General features: G+C 28.0%; 4 long non-coding RNA genes across 6 annotated transcripts; all 4 read right to left on the reverse strand.

Annotated features, from left to right (window-relative positions):
- Positions 1-1,377: 1,377 nt before the first annotated feature.
- On the reverse strand, positions 1,378-4,068 carry LOC132936698 (uncharacterized). Of its 3 annotated transcripts, XR_009663520.1 has the most exons (6): positions 3,867-4,068; positions 3,551-3,782; positions 3,308-3,484; positions 2,651-2,787; positions 2,454-2,557; positions 1,378-2,389 (listed from the first exon to the last, which is right to left on the reverse strand). It is a non-coding gene; the product is annotated as an uncharacterized LOC132936698 (long non-coding RNA). The 3 variants fall into 3 exon arrangements; XR_009663518.1 differs by having other exon boundaries at positions 3,308-3,782; XR_009663519.1 differs by having other exon boundaries at positions 2,454-2,588; positions 3,308-3,782.
- Positions 4,069-9,976: 5,908 nt separating this feature from the next.
- LOC132936474 (uncharacterized) lies at positions 9,977-10,614 on the reverse strand. The gene is made up of 3 exons (XR_009663473.1): positions 10,514-10,614; positions 10,187-10,346; positions 9,977-10,115 (listed from the first exon to the last, which is right to left on the reverse strand). It is a non-coding gene; the product is annotated as an uncharacterized LOC132936474 (long non-coding RNA).
- A 1,321-nt stretch (positions 10,615-11,935) lies between these two features.
- On the reverse strand, positions 11,936-12,500 carry LOC132936473 (uncharacterized). Its single transcript, XR_009663472.1, has 3 exons — positions 12,384-12,500; positions 12,181-12,317; positions 11,936-12,104 (listed from the first exon to the last, which is right to left on the reverse strand). It is a non-coding gene; the product is annotated as an uncharacterized LOC132936473 (long non-coding RNA).
- A 1,754-nt stretch (positions 12,501-14,254) lies between these two features.
- On the reverse strand, positions 14,255-20,328 carry LOC132936729 (uncharacterized). The gene is made up of 10 exons (XR_009663531.1): positions 20,165-20,328; positions 19,882-20,080; positions 19,624-19,776; positions 18,978-19,547; positions 18,724-18,901; positions 18,179-18,291; positions 15,078-15,298; positions 14,763-15,013; positions 14,452-14,674; positions 14,255-14,387 (listed from the first exon to the last, which is right to left on the reverse strand). It is a non-coding gene; the product is annotated as an uncharacterized LOC132936729 (long non-coding RNA).
- Between the last annotated feature and the right edge of the window lie 1,824 nt (positions 20,329-22,152).

A 22,152-nucleotide genomic window follows, 5' to 3' on the forward strand; every position in this document is an offset into this window, starting at 1 on the left:
AAATGCTAATATAAACATTCAGTCAAAATTGAATGTAGGTACCTACAGTCATTTGTTTAAGAGTTGCACCAAAAACCAAAATCGTTTTTTTCGAAAACAGATTTTGCGTATTTTTGCGTTAATTTGTTTTTCATGGCGCTTTTGAAAACAAGTGTGAAATTTTACTTTTAACCCTCCCAAAGTACCAACTAGATTCACTTTCCTATCAGAAAAGATACTGTTGAAGAAAATCTAAGTATTTTTACTGTCCTAAAATTAACCTATAAGTAAGTTCCCACACGAAAAAAAATTATACCGAACACGACCTTCCTTTTTATTGAATCTAGTCCATACATTATTATTTATTTGTATAGGTATAATCGTATAAAATAACTAATAACAATAATATGAATATTATGAATAATAATAAAAAAATATTTGTTCAAACACTTAACAGTATAGCCAATATAGTCATACTGTGTTATTATTTTTATGTTTAGTTAAGAAACAAAATCGATATCTGTAAAAATAATTATCTGTGAATCAATAATTTTTCTGAAGCTAGACGAACAAAAATATATCAGTATGTATTTTCCCACATGGCGATACAATTTAATGCATTACATTCTATTTAGAGTTATCTTTATTACCTATTGGCTATAATGTTAGTATGGACAGTCTCATTTTATTGATTTCAGTACTCGTTCATTACTAACAGAGTTAACATAAAGTAAACAGTTTATATTACAATTTATAAAAATGGACGTAATTATTTATTATATGTTAAGTGAAAAGGGAAAAAGGACTTATGTATGTATACCCACGGATGATTTTTACCTGTCATATCTCGTGTAGGAACTTACATTCGCCCGTATAGTTGATGGTATTAAATTTGAACTCAATGATATATCATTGTATACGAAAAACGATTCTGAGCGATGATGGTTTGTCAGCGTGGATATTTTATATTATATTTATATTGTTAATAGTTATTAATCATTATTAATAAGGTAGCAGGTAAGTTGAATAAATATTATAAAACAAAAACAAAATAAAATCGTTATTCTTGGTTATTTAATATGTAATTTCCTCCGAATTTGAACATAAAATAGGTAACTATAAAATAAAGACCATGGTTTAGTTTTGCGATTTTTTGGTTACAGAATAACCTACTTACGTGGAATTTTGTTGGAAGTATTCAATGTTTAAATATAAAACTGTGACAATAGATTTTTAATACTTTTCAAATTCCATTATAACAATATATTAAGAGCCTTGTATCAAATTTCCAACCCATTTTACACAACAAATAAAATTTTATTAACATTCATAGAAAAAAACATAAAAAAGTTTAAAAAAACGGAGTATATCCGTCTACAGTTCAAAACAAGTCAACAATAAACATATTCAAAATTAAAATTCCACAACTGAAACAATTGCACGAAAGCAATAAAAAATGGATTTACAATACAAAAAAATGAGTTAGTTGTTGGAATATGCAGCCCAAATGTATTACAGTTCAAATTGTTATGGTCATGAAACAAATTCTGTGCTCACTTAGCATATCATACTATCACCCAGAAAAAATATGCACACAAGTTTGTGCTCTAATCATAATAAAATGTAAATAAAAAACATAAAACTTAAGTTAAATAGTTGAAATTAACATATTAGTCATAAGATTTAGTTTAAAGTTTTGTTATATCCATAGACATAAAAAACAAAAATTTTTAATTGTTTTATATGTATACAGTTACATTTTATATTATATTGTAATTTATTTCTTCTTACTTAGTATGTAGAAAAAAACTGCTGCAAATATAACAATAAATTACAGCACATTAGTCATATATTTCTAAATTTTAAATTACAATTAAACTATAAATACGACAAATATGAAAACTATGATATTATAACTAATAAAGATTTTAAAGGGGCCGAGCGGTCTAACGCGACGGTTTCGGCACGGCCGGTCCGAGTTCGATCCTCGACCACCGGGCGACATTTTTCTCCGTGCAAGTCACAGTGTCCGGGGAACAAGTGCTGCCATCCCCCACCCGGGCCCAAATTAAAAATTCTGCCAAAACAAATCACGAGTAAACAAATCTACAGTACCCCCCCCCCCCCTTACAGTACCACAGGCTAATGACCTGAGTAGTTGAAGCCTTAACCCAAATAAAAAAAAAAAAAAGAAAAGATTTTAAATACTATTTTCTCTAACTATAAAATTTAAAAATAAAGTTTTCTTATAAATATAAATAAGTCTTACACAAATAGTTTTATTCAAAAAGATGATTCAGAGTGCAATTGAAGGTAATTGGTGTTCGCGTAGCTTTCTTACAAAGAAGTTTGTCTTTTCTTGTTGAGAAGTAAATTCCATGAATGGGAACGGGTTTGACGACCAGTAATCCTATAATTTACATATTAATTAAAATTTGATAGTTAATATTACTATGATCAATAAATTTACATACTTTGTATGTATGCATTTATGTATGCAGGACACCCCAATTTTTTTAACAGCCTGTCAGACACATCTTCTGTATAATATATCTTTTCATAGCTCATGCCAACCATTCTGACAGGTGAAGCAAGGTTTGTCAAAAAATCTTGTACAATAGTTACGATATCAATAGTTCGATAAAATTGGATACTTGAGTGATATACTTACATAAGTGTGTGTGAATTAGACATTATTAAGTATCTAAGGCTTTTCTGGGTGAATTAAAATCATCAATTGTAAGGTCTCCATATCCTTTATTCGTCTGTTCATTTTCTTTTAACTCATCGTCGGAAAAACACAATATTCTGAAAATGTAAAGTTATAAAAAATATATAAACACAACAGAAATGCATGAATAATGTTAAATTAATTTTGCTTTTTAGATAAGATTTACTAGTCGTGCTCAGAGCATTACTACCAGTGTTGCTATAAATTATTAAAATTTATTTAAGATTTATTTAAGATTTACTAGTCTCAGCAAATGTGAGTACAGTAGATTCAATTTTGTATTTATAGTTTTAATATTAGAGTGATATGACATAATATTATAATCAAACTTAAAGACAACCTAATAATATTTAAGGAACCTTATAGAGAAGTACAAAGCATTTATTTGTATTTTATTTTTAAAACAAGTGATGGATATATTAAGATATTAAGATATAATTATTTATTTATCAATTATTTTGACTAAACGGACTGAGCCCTTTCTATACCCAAAAATGTGTCCACTCACACAATTATAGATATTATACAATATGTCCTGTGAACAGGTAGGTATGAGAGTTTAAAGCACAGTAAAATAGCTTTAAAATAAAAACCTACCAACAATATTCTCACTCTTAAGTTTCATAATTTGCTCCATTATTGTATGGCTTCATCTAAGTCGATTGAATTATCTTCATGAAAGTCAATGTCTGAAAAATTGTAAGGATATTTGATCGACTTCCAAGTTACTTGTATGTGCAGCACGACCGACACCTTCATTCAAAACACAATTTTCTGAAAATGTTAAGTTGTTAAAACTATATAAATCCCTAATTCAAGAATTATGTTAAATGATTTTACATAAATGTGATTTATTGGTCGTTCTTAAAGTAGTACCAATGTCGCTATAAATTACTAAAATTTATTTTACTTCTTTAACCAGACAAATGGTTTGGATTATGTTATGAGAGCATTGTTTACAATCAGTTATTGTGAAATAATCCGCAGATACTATGCCAGATAGAAATTGGAATAATCATTTAATTCAAAGATGTTAAGCCATTATTTCCTTCTATTTTCATTTTTTAGAAATCTATAGGTGTGAACAAATTAGCTAATTAGGCTGATTCCATATTATTAAGAAATATAATCAGTACAACTAGAAAATAATACTTACAAATTAATACTAACATTATTTGGCTAGGCGATACTTCCGATGTTCTACTAAAAACAATACACTTATGCATGGCGATTATGTAATAATATGTATGAATAGAACTATTAAAACTCTGTACGACTGTGGTCTGTATTTTTGTTCAAATTTCAAATAATCGCAATTCGCGAGTGCTTCAAACGTTGGCAAACGAAAAAATAATAATATTATGGTTTTTTTTTATTTGATAACAATTATTACTATCATAGTGCGTGGTACATAGTGATAAGTCACAATGATTATCAATCGGAGGTACTTCTCGCAGGTCGGTGGCGGGCATTACATTTTACCGAAGTCCGAAACTTCGTGAACGCAGGTTACTGCCTGCTCCACGACCTGCCATTTAAGAGGTAACACGGGCGTTTTATCGTCTCAGTCTTATACAGTAAATTTACTCTCTGAGTAATACGTTTTTATTTTTTGTGCACGATAAGTTGTCGAAATAACGTTTCGCTTTTCATCTTTTCCGGAATTATTACGTAGAATATGATTTTATTTTTCTAATATTAAAAATTCTTAGTCACAGTTTTTATTTATAAGCATTTAAAGTTCAGATATTGACAAAATACCGAAAAATCATGCAAATTAGCAAATTATTTTGAGTTGAGAATTCATAAATTTTTTCTTTTTAAATCTAAGATTCCCCACAAGTTAGATAACATCTCTCAACAAAAAAAAAATGTCTACAAGATAGTCAAAATAAATTTTTATGAGCGTTTGAAATTTATATTTTTACAACATTTGATATTCATTCGATTTCTCGTGTAACGATTTTCTTATTTTGTTGTAATTAAAAAACGCATGACTGTAGGTATTTGAAAATTTCACTGAATGTTTATATTAGCATTTTCTATACACGATAACATTTTGAAAATATTTTGACTCTTTTTGAGCTGTTCACGGACATTGTCAGTTTTCAATTTTTTTAAAATAAATAATTATTTTGTAGTTAAAAATTTATAAAATGTTCAACTTTTAAAGTTAAAGATTTAAAATTTAATACAAGGTTCCACGTAAATAGGTAAATATATAAATTACTTTATTCACAGTTATATCATCAAATATACTTGGTAATATCATAGGCTGGTTGACCGTTTTCGCTCAGAATCTTTTTTCTTATACAATGATATTATATCATTGAATTCAAATTTAACACCATCCATTACAGTGACCCACTTGTAACCTACTGTACAGCAGAGCGACATCCACTTATCTACCTTTTTTGATAATACATATGTAATAATAATAAATAACAATAATTAACAATAATAATAATACAAATGTAATACAAAATTCCTCATAAGTTTGTATACCTCTCTCTAAAAAAAAATGTCTACAAGAAAGTAAAATTAAATTTTTATGAACGTTTGAAATTCATATTTTTACAATATTGGATATTCACTCGATTTCTCATGTAGCGATTTTGTTATATTATTGCTATTCAAGAACGAATAACTTTAGGTAATTGAAAATTTTTACTGAATGTTTATATTAAGATTTTCTATACAGCATAAAATGTTGACAATTTTTTTACTCTTTTGGAGCTGTTTACGGACATTGTCAGTTTTCAATTTTATTAGTTTTTTTCTATAAATATCAATAAATTTTTATTTGTTGGGTAAAAAAGCGTGAAAATTTATTATGAGGCTCCTGATATATCGTTCTAATAGCAGTTGAAAAATATTAAAAATACATAGGCACAATTTTTTTTTATAAGCATTTAAAGTTCAAATTTCGACAACATTTATCAAATTTATAATTTATTAATTATTTTGTGATTAATTTTATAAATTTTCAACTTTTATGGCTAAGGATTGAAAATTTAAAACAAGGCTCCACGTAAATAGGTTATATATAAATTACTTTATTCAAAATAATATCATCAAATTTACTTGATAAAATCATAGGCTGACTGACCGTTTTCGCTCAGAATCGTTTTTCTTATACAATGATATTATATCATTGAATTCAAATTTAACACCATCCATTACAGTGACCCACTTGTAACCTACTGTACAGCAGAGCGACATCCACTTTTCCACATTTTGAAAATTGTAACTATACGTCTAGTGATTTCTTAAATTACAATAGCATAATTCTAAATGCCATATGTAAACACATTAAAGTAGCTGCAAATCATGTCAACCGTACTAAAGTGTATAGGAAATTTAAAAAACACTTTGATGTGTCTTTGTGTAATCCATCAGCTAACACAAACAATATGAATTCGCTCTGATATATACACACTCCTGATATATTGCATATTTGCATAGCGGTTGAACAATATTAAAAATATATAGGCACAATTTTTTTATAAGCATTTAAAGTTCAAATGTTGACAACTTTTATCAAAATTAATAATTACTTTTATAGCTAAGGATTGAAAATTTAAAACAAGATTCCACGTAAATTGGTCATATATAAATTACTTTATTCACAATAATATCATCAAATATACTTGGTAATATCATAGGCTGGCTGACCGTTTTCACTCAGAATCTTTTTTCTTATACAATGATATTATATAATTGAATTCAAATTTAACACCATCCATTACAGTGACCCACTTGTACAGTAGAGTGACATCTACTTACCCACCTTTTTTTTATAACTATTTCATAATAAATATAATATACAAAATTAAAATGAATAAAAATTGATTTATTTAGAATCAGAAAAACAAAAGTATGTATGAAAATTAGATTTCTTTATCTCATATAGCGTTATTTCTATATTGAGATAAAGAAATCTAATCAGCCCCACAAAAAACCATATTCATTTTCATTTAGTAAGAAAGACCTCCGAAACCAGAGAGCGGATTTCGTTGTTTGGGGTCTTGTTAGATTCACATTAGTTAGGAGAAGTACAGTGAAGATTTTGAGAATTTTAACATTAATAATTAATTCATAACAGAACATAAAAAAAAAATTAAAACAAATTTTATTGGATATTTTTGATGTTGTTCAGCTTTACAGCTTTGTAATGAACTAACAATTGGAGATAAAGTTCTGAAAATCTTCACTGCACTTCTCCTAGCCAATGTGAATCCAACAAGACCCCAAACAATGAAATCCGTTCTCCAATTTCAGAAACCTACCTTGCTAAATAAAAATCTAGCGGAAAATAACATTTTTTTTTATTTGTGAAAAATTTTAATTCTACATTTATTATCTACTTGATAATCCCTTTTTAATGAGTTTTCAACCAACTTTCTAGCTATCATAGTTTAGGATAAAAGTTAAAAACTAGATATTTTGGGACTGTTCACGCTGACGTTTTTATGAATTCAAGGTGTTATACCGCTTGAGTGAGGTATCAAATTCCACTCATTAATATTTTATATTATCATCACTGAGTTACACATTTATTATTTTCCTAGTTAACACAGATTCTTGAAGTTTTTAAAATTCAGACTTTTTTCATTTCAATTACCATACTTATTTGATTAAAAATAAAGTTGGTAAGGGATGTCACTTTGCTGTACCATAGGTTGCAAGTGGGTCAGTAGCTGTATAATGGATGGTGTAAACTTTGAATTCAATATGATATAATATAATTGTAGGTATACAATATGTGTGTAATCTTGGTTATTTATAATATGTAATTTCCTCCAAATTTGAACATAAAATAACTAGATATATAAAAGAAAAAATAACTGTGATTTATATTTTTGAGATTTTTTGCTTACAGAATAACCTACTTACATGGAACGTTGTTGTAAGTTTTCAATCCTTAGCTATAAAAATTGAACATTTTATACATTACTAATAGTTCTTTTTTTTTTTTTTTATTGGTCTTGAAATCTATAAAATGTCTGCTTCGACAACTTGGTCATTAGCATGTTACTATAAATAATAGATACAAAATATTTATAGTGGGTAACAGATCAAAGGATTAAAAACAAAATATACAATAGAAACAGTTTTAGATTAGTTTGTTTGGTAATTTGTACATTGAAAAGTGGTTGACTGGAGTAGCTTGAGTAATTTGGTTGTCTTGAACAAGACTAATAGTTCTATTCATACATGTTATTACATAATCACCATGCATAAGTGTTTTTTTTTAGTAAAACATCTAAAGTATCGCCTAGCCACATTATGTTAGTTTTAGATTGTAAGTATTATTTTATAATTGTACTGATTATATTTTTTAATTATATGGAATCAGTCTAATTAGCTAATTTTTTCACAAATAAAGATTTCCAAAAAATGAAAATAGAAGGAAATAATGGCTAAACATCTTCGAATTAAATGATTATCTCAATTATTTCTATCTGGCATAGTATCTGCGGTAATGCTCTCAAAACATAATCCAGACCATTCAACTACAAAATCATTTTTAATCTTAAATATGATAAATGCTGTCAAAATCAAACTCGACTTTGAAAAATCAAAATATAAAAAAAATCTATCTATTATTAATAATTTTCAACTGCTATTTAAGCAATATATCAGGAGCCTTGTATTAAATAAACATAAATAAACACCCCAATACAAGTCAAAATATAGGTCTAATAAGTATAGAAATTGATAAAATAAACATATGGTTAGAACCATATGTAAAATAAGTGTAAAATAAGTGTCTACAGTTATTCGTTTTTGAATTACAATGAAATAAGAAAATCATTACATGAGAAATCGAGTGAATATATCCAATGTTGTAAAAATTTGAATTTCAAACGCTAATAAAAACTTAATTTGACTTTCTTATAAATATTTTTATTTTGATGAAGCTAGATAACATTATAAAGAATCCTAAAACTTAAAAAAACTAAAAAACCTAAAAAAGCTGGAAACTGACTTATTGTTTATTCAAAAATTGAATATATATAATTTTAATTTCCATATTTTTTACCTTTTACCCAAATAAAATATTTAAGAGCTGTAACTACTGTCTTGCATTACTAGTAATTGTGTTTTATTAATTAAATTACATTTTTTTAATTACTATTTCACAACAAACATATTCATAATTAAAGAGCCACGGCTGAAATAATTGCAAAAAACCAATAAAAAATTGATTTATTTAGAATCAGAATAACATGACACAAATGTATGTATAAAAATTAGATTTTAGAAAACAAATGCGTGAATATCGCAATACTAATTTATTCCGAAATGTCTAAAAAAACAGAACCATGCAAATAAAATCATAAAAAAGTCGTGAAAATTAAATGAATGAGTTGATTGTCGAAAAATGCAACTCAAAAGTTTCATAGTTTGAATTGTTATGGTCATGAAACAAATTCTGTGATAACTAGCCATATTATCATATACCATGAATAAATTTGATAATTATTATTACAATGATCAATAAATGTACGTACAGTAGGATCCCGATATTTTTAACAGCCTATCAGCAATATCTTGTGATCCAATTGTTTAGAATAAGACACAGGCAAAATATGTGTGTAAACTCTAAAAACATTATAATAATAAAATATGTGATACAATGTTTTTAGTAGGTATTTGGAAAGTAAATATTTAAATTTTTGAGCAGAATATTTTTTAATTAAGATTTAATTTTATAAATAATTTTGCAATTACCAGTTTGAAAAAAATTTTAATTTAAAACTGGATACTTGACTGATATAAGTGTGACTTACATAAGTGTGTATAGACATTAATAAGTTTCTAATGCTTTTCTGAATGAATTAAAATCATCCGCTTGTAAGGCCTCGAAATCCTTTATTTATCTGTTCATTTTCCCAACTCATCGTCGGAGAAACACATTATTCTGAAAATGTCAAGTTGTAAAAAATATACAAATACCTAATTCATGAATTATGTTAAATGATTTTACCTCTTGGACCAATTTACTAGTCGTGCTCAGAGTAGTACTAAGAGTAGTAGTAATGATGCTGTAAATTACTAAAATTTATTTAACTACTCTATCCCTAGACAAATGGCTTGGATTATGTTTTGAGAGGATTGTTTACAATCTCTAATTATGAAATAATCCACAGATTGATGATTTTGTTCTAAAACATATGAATAAAACTCTGTACGAATGTAGTCTGCATTTCTGTTCAAATTCAAATACCTAATCGAATGATTTCAAAACTCGGTGAACGATAAAATAATATTGTGTATATGTGGTATGCCTTCACCACAATACTTCCTCTCTACAGTCCCCTTGCTGCGGTTGGCGACACCAAATTTTTTATTTGTCTGTTCATTTTCTTCTAACTCATTGATGGAGAACCACAATTTTCTGAAAATGTCGAATTGTAAAAAATAAATAAATAAAACAGAAAATTACGAATTATGTTAAATCAATTTTACCTCTTAGATATAATTTACTAGTTGTGCTCAGAGTAGTACCAATGTTTCTGTAAATAACTAAAATGTATTTTACTTCTCTAGAAATTAGCCATCTATGCTGCATCTGAAGTAAAATCTGGGGAACGCCTATGCACAACAATCAGATCACCAGTGAGGAATTCTAAAATAATTTAAATTACAATTAAAATATAAATACGACAAGTATGAAAACTATGATAGTATAATTAATAAAAATTTTAAATACTTTTTTCTCTAATTATAAAATTTAAAAATAAAGTTTTCTTATAATTATAATTAAGTCTTTGATAAATAATTGTATTTACAAACATGATTCAGAGTGCAACTGAAGGTATTCTTCCAGATAAGTTTGTCTTTCCTTGTTGAGAAATAAGTTCCATTAATGGGAACGAGTTTGACAACCAGTAAACCTATAATTTACATTTTTAATTAAATTTGATAGTTAATGTTTCAATGATCAATAAATGTACATACTTTGTATGTATGCATGTATGTATGCAGGACACCCCGATTTTGTTAACAGCCTATCAGCAACATCTTCAATGTAATATATCTTTTTACAGCTCATACTATGGTTGATTCTGATAGGTGAAGCCAGGTTTGTCAAAAATCTTGTACAATAGTTACGATATCACAAATGATAGGTGTGATAACAGCTGGATGTGGCTTTTGATCCAATTGCTTAGAACAAGACACATGCAAAATATGTGTGTCAACTCTAAAAACATTATAATAATAAAATATGTGAAACAATGTTATTAGTAGGTATTTGGAAAGTAAATATTTAAATTTTTGAGCAGAGTATTTTTTAATTAAGATTTAATTTTACTATTAACATTGAAATCTAGTAATAACTATTGCATGAAAACAACAGTTAAGTGTAAGTCACATCTACTAAACAACAACACATAGACGATGGTCCTGAGACATAAATAAATATGATATTATGTATAAAATAAACAGTTCATATTAACCTGTACCAATAATTATGGTTTACAACTAATTAGTTTGTATCTATATGAAAGTTTAGATGTTCATAATGTTCACATGATTGCACACTTCAATAGAACTTAATTTTGTATCAAGTTGCCACTTACTCGCAATGTCCCAAAATACAGTTCAATTGTCATAACAATCAGATCAACAGTGACGAGTTCTAAAATAATTTTTTGTTTCTAAAAATAAATGCAGTTGATACCCGTATATTATTAATTAATTAGGTATGGTATTTGTTAAAATGACAGTAAATAAAGAAAAATTATAATTTTAATGTAATTCCTCCAAAATGTCATATTATCTATAGTTAGTTGAAAAAGAATAAAATTGTTTTAAAAATTGTATGGTGTATAGAAAATGCTAAAAGAACTGTTTTGCCCGATGAATGATGAAACACCTATGAATTTTCAATTTTTACCTATCATCCAACTATATTTACTTTCCTTTCAGAAAAGATACTGAAGTCCAAAGAAAAGCACTAAGCATTTATTTGTATTTTATTTTTAAAACAAGTTGTGAATATTTTGAGATATTAACATATAATTATTTATTTATCAATTTATTTTGACAAAAACAGGCCTTTCTATATTGAAATATATGTTCAATCACACAATTATAGATATTATACAATGTGTCCCGTGAACTGGTGGGTATGAGAGTTTAAAATAGTAAGATAGTAAAATAGTAAAATAGCTTTAAAATAAAAACCTATTAACAATGTTCTCACCCTTAAGTTTCATAATTCATTCCAATATTGTATGGCTTCATCTAAAACGGTAGAATTATCTTCATGAAAGTGAATGTTTGAAAAATTGTCAGCATATATTATTGACCTCCTAGCTCCTTGTATGTGGTCCATCATATATTTCAGTTTTGAAAATATAGGTATAATCCACTGTATGAACTAAAAACAATAAACCTCTAAGTAACTTTTGGTTTTGGCAAACATTTAAAAACTGAGACTCAAGTTATATACTTACTTAAGTGTATGTGAATTAGACATTATTAAGTTTCTAAGGATTTTGTGAATGAATTAAATTCATTAACTGTAACGTCTCCAAATCCGTTATTCGCCCGTTCATTTTCTTCAAACTCATTGTTGGAGAAATATAATTTTCTGAAAATATCAAGTTGTAAAAAAAATCTCAATACCTAATTCATGAATTATATTAAATGATTTTACCTCTTAGATGCGATTTACTAGTCGTGCTCAGAGTAGTACCAATAACGCTGTAAATTACTAAAATTTATTTTACTACTCCATCCCAGACGAATTGTTTGGATTATGTTTTGAGAGCATTGTTTACAATAACTAATTGTGAAATAATCCGCAGATACTGTGCCAGATAGAAATTGGGATGATCATTTAATTTGAAGATGTTTAGCCATTATTTCCTTCTATTTTCATTGTTTGGAAATTTATAGGTGTGAACAAATTAGCTAATTAGACTGACTGCATATTATTAAGAAATATAATCAGTACAACTAGAAAATAATACTTACAAATTAATACTAACATTATTTGGCTAGGCGATACTTCAGATGTTCTACTAAAAACAATACACTTATGCATGGCGATTATGTTATAATATGTATGAATAGAACTATTAAAACTCTGTACGACTGTGGTCTGTATTTTTGTTCAAATTTCAAATAATTGCAATTCGCGAGTGCTTCAAATGTCGGCAAACGAAAAAATAATAATATTTTGTCATTATTTATTTGATAACAATTATTACTATCATAGTTCGTGCTACATAGTGATAAGTCACAATGATTATCAATTGGTGGTTACTTCTGGCCACGGACTATGATTTAAATTTTAAATTTAAGTAAGACGTAACCCGGGCATTTTATCGTCTCCGTCTTGTATAGCAAATTTACGATCAGCAGTTCACATTTAGCATAGGTAGTTTAAAAATTAGAGTGAATCGCCCTTTGTCCTTTGGAGTGGGTGGTCGTAGTAGTGGCTAAGTTCGGTCACGAGACTGAGTTCGGGTATTGCACCCGACTTATTTTCGAATTTTGGAGCGGTTAACGACGGCGCCGAGGAGCGTAGCGACGAGTGCAGCTTATACACGCGCAGTCACTGACAAGGGATATTGTGATATCGAGCTGTGATATTGTGTAAATTTACAATTTTTAAAAACTATATAATGTATATAAAATGCTAAAAGAAGTGTTTTGCCCGATGTATTTAAAAACACTTATGAATTTTAAATTTTTACCTGTCATCCAACTATATTCAATTTCCTTTCCGAAAAGCTACTGAAGTCCAAACTACTTATGTGTTTCTTTGCAATTTAAATATGTTGCGGCCCTCTGTGTTATTGAAATTAAATTCTTGCTCAGCAAAATTTTATTATATAATTATTTATTTTTACTAAACGGGCTGTGCCCTTTCGATATACAAATATAATATGTCCACCCACACAATTAGATATTACACAATGTGTCCCGTGAACAATTGGGTATGAGTGTTTATAGCATAGTAAAATAGCTTTAAAATAAAAACCTATCAACAATATTCTCACCCTTAAGTTTCATAATTCGCTCCAATATTGTATGGCTTCATCTAAGCAGCTAGAATTATCTTCAAGAAATTTGAACGTTTGAAAAATTATAACAATAAATATGCAACCGCATACAAATCCGCGCTCTTATCATAATAAAATGTAAATAAAAAAACTGTAAAACTTAAGTTAAAAAGTTGAAATTAACATATTTAACATAAGATTTAGTTTAAAGTCCTGTTATATTTATAGATTACAAAACAAAATTTTTTTAATTGTTTTATATGCCTACAGTCACATCTTATATTATATTACAATTTATTTCTTCTTAATTAGTTATTTAGTATGTATAAATAACTGCTGCAAGTATAACAATAAATTACAACACATTAGTCATATATTTCTAAATTTTACATTACAATTTAACTATAAATACAACAAATATGAAAAGTATAATAGTATAATTTATTTAGAATTTAAATAAATTACATTTTTATAATAAAATTAAAAAATAAAAATTTTCTTATAATGGTAAATAATATGCCATTGACAAATACGATTCAGAGTGCAATAATTTAAGGTAATTGGTGTTCGCTGAGTCTTCTTTCAAAGTTTGTTGTTCCTTGTTGAGAAGTAAGTTCCGTGTGTGGGAACAGGTTTAACGACCAGTAAACCTATAATTTACATATTTGATTAAATTTGATAATTATTATTACTATGATCAATAAATGTACGTACAATAGGACCCCGCTAATTTTAACAGCCTATCAGCAATATCTTCAATATTATAATATATCTTTTCACAGCTCATGCTCATGCCAACCATTCTGACAGGTTAAGCATTAATCAAAAAATCTTTACAATAGTTACGATTTCACCAAACATATATGTGATAACAGTTGAAGGTGGCTTGTGATCCAATTGTTTAGAAGGAGACACAGGCAAAATATGTGTGTAAACTCTAAAAACATTTTAAAATACAATAAAACTATAAATATGACAAATATGAAAAGTATGATAGTATAATTTATATTGATTTAAATACCTACTTTTCTTTTTTATTATATACTTTCTGATGTGTAGTGTGTTGAAATATAGGAAAAATAAGTACACAAATAAAAGGAAATAGGTACCTATCAGAATATACTTATTTAAAAGTCTTCATCAATTATGTCCATTGTTGATAGTTGAGGAATTTTAATAACAGCCACTGAAGCTTTTTGGTAATCGCCAATTTTTTTTTTCAAAGAAGTTTGTCTTTCCTTGTTGTAAATGGGTACGGGTTTGACGACCTGTAAACCTATAATTTACATATTTAATTAAATTTGATAGTTAATATTAGTATGGTCAATAAATGTACGTACTGTAGGATTCACCAATTCAAAAACAGCATATCAGTAACAGATTCAATATATATAGACATCTTTTCACAGCTCAAGTCAACCATCCTAACAAGTAAAGCCTTTGTCAACAAATCTTGTTCAATAGTCACGGATTTACAAATGGCATATTGTGTTATAACAGCTTGAGGTGGCTTTTGAACCAATTGTTTAAATAAGAGACGGGCAAAATCTGTGTGTAAACTCTAAAGAACATTAAAATAATAAAATATGTGATATAATGTTTGTACTAGTTATTTGGAAAGTAAATATTAAAATTTTTGAGCAGAGTATATTTAATTAAGATTTAATTTTATAATTAACTTTGATATCAAGAAATAACTACTGCTTGAAAACAAAACAGATTTAATAAAAGCATATTATATAGTATAAGCTTAAATATACAATTGAACATTTAATACATTTTTAACTAAAAAATAATTTGCAAATTGTTGATAAATTTTGTCAAAATGTGAACTTTAAATGTTTATAAAAAATGGTGGCTACGTATCTTTTATAATTTTGAACAGACATTATGAAACTATGATCCCTGTGATCTTGTATTACATTTTCAAACTCTTTGACGTAGCAAAGACATTTTTGTTGAAAGTGAAGCTTAACAAACTAATGACTTTAGTATTAATATAATAAGTAATAACATGACAATATAATTATGTATGAAAACCGGATTTATATTCTCTTAAATTACCTAAAATATGATGCTATTATTCTCTAAAAAAACCTTCAAATATTCTCATTATATTCTCTTAAATTTTTTAAAAATATGCATTTTTAAATTTTATTTTTTAAAACATTATTTTAACAGTGGGGTATTAATTAGGTATTTAAAGTTGCGTATAATAATGGAATACTATTGCACTTGAGTAAGAGTTGAAAATGATAAAAAAAAAAAATTGTAAATGTTCAAGTTTTTTTTTGGTACCCTAATATTAAAATTCAAAATAAATACAAATTTTGTCTCACAATTTACGAAATATTCCAAAATATGCTAAATGGGTTTAATATTCTCTAACCCATAAAATATTCTTAAATATGCAAAAAAAACTTTCTTATACGCATTCGAAATTTAATGAATCGTCCACATTTTTTACCCTCATAAGTCTGCATAGACCCAGTAACGATATATAAAAACATATAAATCCGGTCTTTAATTATGTATAGTATAATATATAAGTAACGTAAAACTGTGTGACTATACACATCGTATGACGGCTTATATACGGCTTATATACGGAGTATTACATACATCAAAGGCCCTAAATGTAAGAACAATTGAGATCATCCCGTATCCGTATATAATATAGAAAAAGATAATAAAAGTATTGCAATCGTAACTGCATAAGTATCTATTTGAAAACAACAATGTACACGCACGTGTGTTTACATGGTTTGAATATTAATATTAATTGTATATTTCAACACCCTCCCTCAATTAATAATTTCTTTAATTGTAGTCACTCCTATGGTTAACCGCAACTTCTGGAAACATTACTTCACCAAAGGCTATGTTAGAATGTCTGCAATCTGGTCCTCCGTCCCAATGTACTGTAGTTGAAATTGTCCATCTTCATATTTTTTCGAATGAAGTGGTATCGTCTGTCTATGTGTTTTGTTATCTTATGAAACTCCAGATCTTCCTTTTGTTCCATTGTACGTGACTTGTCTATCGGAATTGAAGTTCCTTAGTTTCCAACATACATATTTAATTTATCTATACTACCGTCAGTTTTATATTTGGTTTTGAACATCCATGCATTCCGTAATGCAACTTTATCCTGTGGAAAATCAACTAGAGTCCAAGTCTGATTTTCATGCAATGAATTAATTTTGTCAATCATAGCGTTTTCCCATTCGTTATTGTTTGACCCACTAATTGCCTCATTATAATTTAATGGATTGACACAGTTAGCAATAAACGTTTGAACATTGTACCTGTCCAGTTTCTTAAGTGTAATCCTGTCATGTAGAACCATAACATTTCTATCATCAACTATGTTTTCGTCCTTTGCACGCACGCCCGTTGAATTAATCTGAGTCTCTGTAAACTCTAATGTGTCTGTAATTATATTTTCATAGTTATTACATTCATCTTCGGATATAATTTCTCTGCACACTGAAATTTTGTTTGTTTTCGAATACCAGACACGATAACCTTTCGTGCTATTCGAATAACCAACAAATTTTCCTTTTTCACTTTTTGAATCCCATTTCTGACGTTTTTGTTTTGGTATGTATGTATGTATATACCGCAGTACCAAAAATATGCTACACTCAGTTTCCGTCCTAAATTGATCAATTTAGAAATATGCGTAGACATGTCATCTGCCGGTTCCCTTGAATAACGGAAAAATTTCTGTTGAAGCAAATGTATACTTTGCCTCAGACTTCTGCTCGTAAATATTCAGCAGTTTCTACCACATTTCAAATGCAGACTCACAGTTAATTAAATACATTTTGTCCATTGAGGTAACTATTAATTTTTGACATTTACCATCCGCTTTTAGCCAAGCATTTGTTTGCTTTTGCCAACGTGATTTGGCATCCTCGTTCGTCTCTGTTTCCGACGACTTCTTGATAGGTAATCCTGGTTTAGTCCATTCACCTGAAACTACCACCTACTTCGAAGACCTGAAATATAACTGACAGTTATATCGTAACTGCATAAGTATTTATTAGAAATCGACAATGTACTCGCACGTGTGTTTACTAAAATTAATTGTATATTTCAACAATTTTTATTGACAATAATTTTAAAAACAAAACTAATCAAAAAAAATTAAAATGTCTTATCCCCATAATTAGCTCAAAAAGAGTAAAATTGTTTTAAAAATTGTATGGTATATAGAAAATGCTAAAAGGAACATTCGGGGAACAAATCATGTATCCATACCTAGTTATTTTTTTTAGTTACACCAATAAAACAAAATTAATTTTTGTCAAAAATCGGTGTTGCGAAAAAATAACCATTTTTCCTTAATTATCTTTTTGTTTTTCTCAATGTATTTGAAAACAACTGGGAACTTTCAATTTTTACTTGTTTAATGCATCTGACTAGATTCACTTACCCTTCAGAAAATATACCAATATCCAAACTAGTTATGTGTTTCATTGCATTTTAAATATGTTGAGGTCCTCTGTGTTATTAAAATTGGATTTTTGCTCAGCAAAATTGTGTAACCTAAAAATTAAAACTTTGTTAAAAATATGTCAGTGCACCATTTGTCTTTTCTCTTTAAACTATGAGCAATATGCAAATGTGAGTACAGTAGAATTTTGTATTGTTAGTTTTAATATTAGAGTGATATGACATAATATTATAATCAAACTTAAAGACAAAAATATTTTTTAAGGAACCTTATAGAGAAGCACTAAACACTTATTTGTATTTTATTTTTAAAACAAGTTATGGATATATTAAGATATTAATATATAATTATTGATTTATCAATTATTTTTGACTAAACAGGCTTTCGATATACAAATACGAGTCTAATACATGTTTACGCACACAATTAGATATTATACAATGTGTTCAGTGAATAAGTGGGTATGTTAGTTGATAGCACAGTAGAGTAGCTTTAAAATAAAAATCTATCAACAATATTCTCACCTTTAAGTTTTATAATTCGCTCCAATATTGTATGGCTTAATCTGAGTCGGTAGAATTATCTTCAAGAAAGTCAACGTTTGAAAAATTGTCAATACATTGGCTCGAATTCCTAGTTTCTTGTATGTGGTACATAATATATTTCAGTTTGGAAAACCATAAGTATCATCCACTGGATGAACTAAAAACGATAAACCACTAAGTAACTTTTGGTTTTGGCGAACATTTAAAATCGGAGACTTAAGTAATATACTTACATATGTGTATGTGAATTAGACATTATTAAGTATCTAAGGCTTTTCTGGGTGAATTAAAACCATCGACTGTAAGGCATCCAAATCCTTTATTCGTCTGTTCATTTTATTGTAACTCATTTTTGGAAAAACACAATTTTCTGAAAATGTCAAGTTGTAAAAAATATATAAGTACAACATAAATTCATGAATTATGTTATATTAATTTTATCTCTTAGATACGATTTACTAGTGGTGCTGAGAGTAGTACCAATGTTGCTGTAAATTACTAAAATGTATTTTACTTCTCTATCCCAGGCAAGTGGTTTGGATTATGTTTTGAGACAGCCTCTGGTTATGTTTACTAGTTTACTGAGCATTGTTTACAATAATCATTTAATTCGAAGATTTCTACCCATTGTTTCCTTCTATTTCATCGAATATTGTGTGGCTTAATCTGAGTCAGTAGAATTATCTTCAAGAAAGTCAACGTTTGAAAAATTGTCAATACATTGGCTCGAATTCCTAGTTTCTTGTATGTGGTACATAATATATTTCAGTTTGGAAAACCATAAGTATAATCCACTGGATGAACTTAAAACGATAAACCACTAAGTAATTTTTGGTTTTGACAAACAATTAAAATCGGAGACTTAAGTAATATACTTACATAAGTGTATGTGAATTAGACATCATTAAGTATCTAATGCTTTTCTGGATGAATTAAATTCTTCAACTTTAACGTCTCCAAATCCTTTATTTGTCTGTTCATTTTCTTCAAACCCATCATTGGAGAAATATAATTTTCAAAATATACAAATACCTAATTCATGAATTATGTTAAATGAATTTTATCTCTTAGATACGATTTACTAATCGTGCTCAAAGTAGTACTAATGTTGCTGTAAATGACTAAAATGTATTTTACTTCTCTATCCCAGACAAGTGGTTTGGGTTATGTTTTGAGACAGCCTCTGACCATGTTTACTAGTTTACTGAGCATTGTTTACAATCATTAATTGTGAAATGATTACCGCGGAATCTATGCCGGGTAGACATCGGTATAATCATTTAATTCGAAGATCTTTAGCCATTGTTTCCTTCTATTTCATTGATTTCTTGGAAATCTATATTTGTGAACAAATCAGCAAATTAGACTGACTCCATATTATAAAGAAATATAATCAGTACAACTAGAAAATAATACTTACAAATGAAAATTAACGCAATGTTGCGAGGCGCTTTTTTTGATGTTTTACTAAAAAGAATACACTTTCGCATGGTGATTTTGCACTAAAACGTATGAATAGAACTGTGTAAGACTGTAGTCTGTATTTTAGTTCAAATTTCAAAGAATCACGATTCCGCGAGTGATTCAATAAACGTCGGCAAACAAAAAAATAATAACATTATTATGTTGTTATTTATTTGATAACAATTATTACTATCACAGTTCGTGGTACGTGGTTTCTGGTACGTGATAAGTCAGAATGATATATACTCCGGGTTAACTCTTTAACCCCGAAAAAATAGGTAGGTTAACTCCACTGATAATAATGCTTATCTCCGAAGATAACAAAATCAACTCTAATTCTAACCTACTCTAACTATTCATATTCGAACGCACCCTAGAATGATTATCAATGGGTGGTGACTTCTGGTCGTCGGCGGGTATTAAACTTTACCGAAGTCCGAAATTCGTGAACGCTGCTCCATGACCCGCGATTTTTACAGTGTTGTAAGGTGTTTGAGTTAATGTATTCAAGTAAAAGTATTTATTTTAATTCTTCATTTGTTTCTATTTGTAATCCTTGTAAAAAAAAAAAAAAAGCGTGCCTTCGTGTTTATCCTTAAACATTATAACAATATTACATTATATTATATTCATCATTTATGTACAGTTGGATATCGGTTTACGTCGATTGATAGCTTAATTAATTTTTTATTTCTCCAGTCGTCGATGTTTACGGTGTTTATATACTACCTATATTTACCGAGAAAATGGTTATCAATAATATTATTATTGTTTATTGTCGATGACGATCCATGACGGTATGGGATATCCAAATACATACCTAGGTATATAGTTTTAATCTAATATATTATACCCCTGTAGAGAAAAGTTCATCGTTGTGGTGGAACTATTACTAAAAAGGAACTAACATGACTGATCAGAATTTTGATTATTGTCTTACCTTGAATGTTCTAGGACGAACCAAGAAAAATATGCATTTGGTATAACTTCCTAGCCCTGAAATGACAATCCAATATCAGACATAAACATTCGGTCTTATTTCTTGTGTTGTCTGCACGTTTTGGCAGCATAGAGGGGATATGACGACTTAGTCGGCCGATGCTTAACCAGTATGTTCTTTCCTGGAATAGAGTATAGTCGATAAATGTTGTTATAATTTATATACACGTTACATTTATTGTAAATGTTCAAATCATTTTTGAATTTTTAGGAAAATAAGGAAATATTTTTGGTATGGTTATACTTTTTTTAATCAGTGCACCGAGAAAACATAGGAGCAAGTACACTTAAATGTAGGGATTCTAAAATTATGCAAACATATCCCGCTAATCCATGATCTCACCCCCCTGGTTGAAGCAGTTCAACATTATTATTTGTTTGTATATAAACTAATATATTACACATAAACAAATAAACAATTTATAGTTGTCTTATTGTTACTATAAAATACTTTTCAAGTTACAACTAATATAAAAAATACAAATAACAAATGTTTGATATTGGTTAATAAGAATATAATGTATTATTATAAAAATATTTTTCTAATTTTTGTGCTCTAACGCTGTTTCTCTTTTTATGTCCTCAGACAATTTTTAATTTCTTGTATACTTCAAATACTAAATTCACATGTTGCTCACTTATTAGAATGACTATGTTGCTTATGACAAAAGTATATTTTTGAATGGGGGTTTTTTAAATAAAAACGTCAATTTAAAATTAAATTAAATTTTTTTTAACATTTATTGGTTTATATATTTAGAAACAAAGACCTGGACATGTTAAACACATTTCCAATTGTCAAAATGGTATTTTTGAAATATAATACCACTCTACCGTCTTCAGCGCCCGTGGAAAGACTTTTTAGTAGTGGATCCTAAATAAATACCAAGAAGAAATAGGCTTCAAGATAAGACATTTGAAATGTTGCTTTATTGTAGGTGCTTA

This window comes from Metopolophium dirhodum, chromosome 1, assembly GCF_019925205.1.
Source record: "Metopolophium dirhodum isolate CAU chromosome 1, ASM1992520v1, whole genome shotgun sequence".
Lineage (NCBI taxonomy): Eukaryota > Metazoa > Arthropoda > Insecta > Hemiptera > Aphididae > Metopolophium > Metopolophium dirhodum.